At 47.2% G+C, this 2,969-nt stretch overlaps 1 long non-coding RNA gene across 1 annotated transcript; it reads right to left on the bottom strand.

Annotated features, from left to right (window-relative positions):
* Positions 1 to 422: 422 nt before the first annotated feature.
* LOC107301870 lies at positions 423 to 1,499 on the bottom strand. Its single transcript, XR_001549340.1, has 3 exons — positions 1,450 to 1,499; positions 603 to 656; positions 423 to 510 (listed from the first exon to the last, which is right to left on the bottom strand). It is a non-coding gene; the product is annotated as an uncharacterized LOC107301870 (long non-coding RNA).
* Between the last annotated feature and the right edge of the window lie 1,470 nt (positions 1,500 to 2,969).

Below are 2,969 nucleotides of genomic sequence, written 5' to 3' on the forward strand. Positions count from 1 at the left end.
TTCTTCTTCTTCTTCTTCTTCTTCTTCTTCTTCTTCTTCTTCTTCTTCTTCTTCTTCTTCTTCTTCTTCTTCTTCTTCTTCTTCTTCTTCTTCTTCTTCTTCTTCTTCTTCTTCTTCTTCTTCTTCTTCTTCTTCTCTTCTTCTTCTTCTTCTCCTTCTCCTTCTCCTTCTCCTTCTCCTTCTCCTTCTCCTTCTCCTTCTCCTTCTCCTCCTCCTCCTCCTCCTCCTCCTCCTCCTCCTTCTCCTGCTTCCTTCTCCTCCTCCTCCTCCTCCTCCTCTTACTATCCCCATAATGCCGATGGAAGGGCACTAGACACAGGGATGCCCCAGATCATTAGATAGGTTAGTAGCCAAGTTGAGGTCCGAACTTGAAAACTTCCCTTTTTCTGTCCCGTTAACCAGATGTCTCTTACAAGCAGCTTTGGCTAAGAAAATTAAGGAGGGTCTCCAACTCACCCTGTCGCCAATAAGACCGATTGGCCCAACTCCTCCGTTTAATCCTCGGGGGCCCTGGAAATGAGGCAAAGCATGGCTGGTTTATTAATTTATTACATTTTTATCCCACCTTAATTACTTTATAAGTAATATTCATCTTGTTCTACCTGCAGGCCAATATTTCCAGAAGGTCCTGCTGGGCCTGGCGGTCCTCTTGAACCCTGAAAAAAAAAATAAGAAAAAGAGTTAAGATGAGAGTCAGTCAAAAGAAATTTTCTCCAGAAGTTGTGGGTACTCCATCACTGGAGGCTTGCAAGAAGAGACTGGACAACCATTTGTCTGAAATGGTATAGGGCAGGGGTAGGCAACCTTGGCTCTTTCATGACTCGTGGACTTCAACTCACAGAATTCCTGAGCCAGCCATGCTGAGGGGAAAGGGAGAGGTTTCCAAGCTGAGCCATGCTGGCTCAGGAATTCTGGGAGTTGAAGTCCACGAGTCATAAAAGAGCCAAGATTGCCTACCCCTGGTATAGGGTCTCCTGCTTGAGCAGGGGGTTGGTACTATTGTACTAGTGTGTGAATTCAGAGCTTGAAATAAGAGATGATAAGGATTGGCGGATTGGAAAACAGGAGGGAAAGCCTGCATTTCAAACTAATTGGAGAATGTGATTTATGACTGTTAATTAGAGGATACTATGTGTTTAGGGGAGGAGAATTCAGATTTCAGCTTCCACCATGTACCTGCCGATGCCATGCAACTTGAATAAAGATTCTTTAAGGTAAACAATGCCTCAAAGTTCTTTGAAGAGTTTCATCTGTCGGAACTATGACACAACGTCTAAATCTCTTGCAACTTTATAAGACATCTCAATTTTTGCTTTGAACTGTTTTTAGGGACAGAAGCAGTTATCCCATGTTCAGGCGCCACATTTTTTGGTGAGGCCAGATGTAGGTAGCACCATTCACAGACCTTTCCAATGGAAACAAACCCTATGATGCAGTGAAGATCATTACCTTCTCCCCATCTTTGCCGGCTTCTCCAAGTTCTCCTTTCTCACCAGTGTGTCCCTAAAATGAAAAGCAAAAGTAATCAGAATCCCATTTCTGAAGCTTGGAAACTGTTCAGAACCCCCCACCCCAAAAGGTCTACAGAATCACTGAAGAAACTTCCTTTCTATTTCAGATGTGAATGTTCAGAACTAGCGAACTGACAAGGCAGAAAATGCCATCAGCCTTTATGCCTATTGTAAATTATTTAGATCAGCATTGCAGGTAGGCCTCGGCTTACGACCTCAAGTGGGGGCCACAATTTCTGTGGCTAAGCTAGGCAGTTGTTAAGCGATTGGCACCCATAGGTTCTAGGATTCTGTTACTTCCCCATCAAGAAGATTTATGTATCTAGCTGAGTCTTTTGTTGCTGACAGAGATCATTTAGATCAGGGGTCGTCCACCTTGGCAACTTTAAGACTTGCGGACTTCAACTCCCAGAATTCCTCAGCCAGAGGAATTTTGGGAGTTGAAGTCCGCAAGTCTTAAAGTTGCCAAGGTTGACGACCCCTGATTTAGATGCTTCCAGATACTGGGTTTCCCCGAAAATAAGATCTGGTCTTATATTTTTTTGCCTCCCAAAAAGACACTAGGTCTTATTTTGGGGGGGATGTCTTACCCGCTTACTTCAGGACCGCCACAGCAAGGCCTCCCACACCCCGACACCTGTCGTGCCATTGTGGCAGGAAGCCCCTTGGTGTCACACTATTGCTGCTGCTCACGTCAGGATGCCAAATGGCACATTGCGCCATGGCATGCGTGCGCTGCGGCACCAGCATGAAATGCCATGTGGTGTCCTGCCAAGAACAGTGGCACTAACGCGACTTTTATATGGCATCCTGCCATGAGCGGCCGCCAGCAACCGGAAGAAGTGGGCCAGTGTCCACACAGGCTCCTGCTGGATGGGGCTGCTGCTGCTGCTGGTGGTGCCGCCACCGTGAAGCGAGGCAGGTGTCGGGGAGTGGGAAGCCTGGATGCAAGTGCCTGAGGTAAGCAAGCATAGGGCACATGGGGCAGCTCTACTCCCCCACTCCTGCCCTAGCTTGATTTTACACGTGCGCCTTGCCCCACCTCGTAAACCAGAGGTGGGACATAGTGGGCGGGATCTTAACTAGGGCTTATTTTGGGGGTAGGTGTTAGATCAGGGGTAGGCAACCTTGGCTCTTTTATGAGTCATGGACTTCAACTCCCAGAATTCCTGAGCCAGCCATTCTGAGGGGAAAGGGAGAGGTTTCCAAGCTGAGCCAGGCTGGCTCAGGAATTCTGGGAGTTGAAGTCCACGAGTCATAAAAGAGCCAAGGTTGCCTACCCCTGTGTTAGGTACACACGTAAAAATCAAGCTAGGCCTTATTTTCGGGATAGGCCTTATTTTCAGGGAAACATGGTAGTCACAAACAGGCCGGAAGAAACAAATCACAGTGTCATCCCTGCACTCTCCTATTTTTTTGCACCCAGTCTGCCATGGACCTTGTGGGAGGGGAAGAAAG

Source organism: Protobothrops mucrosquamatus, unplaced genomic scaffold (assembly GCF_001527695.2).
Source record: "Protobothrops mucrosquamatus isolate PMUCROS unplaced genomic scaffold, P.Mucros_1.0 scaffold18532, whole genome shotgun sequence".
NCBI lineage: Eukaryota > Metazoa > Chordata > Lepidosauria > Squamata > Viperidae > Protobothrops > Protobothrops mucrosquamatus.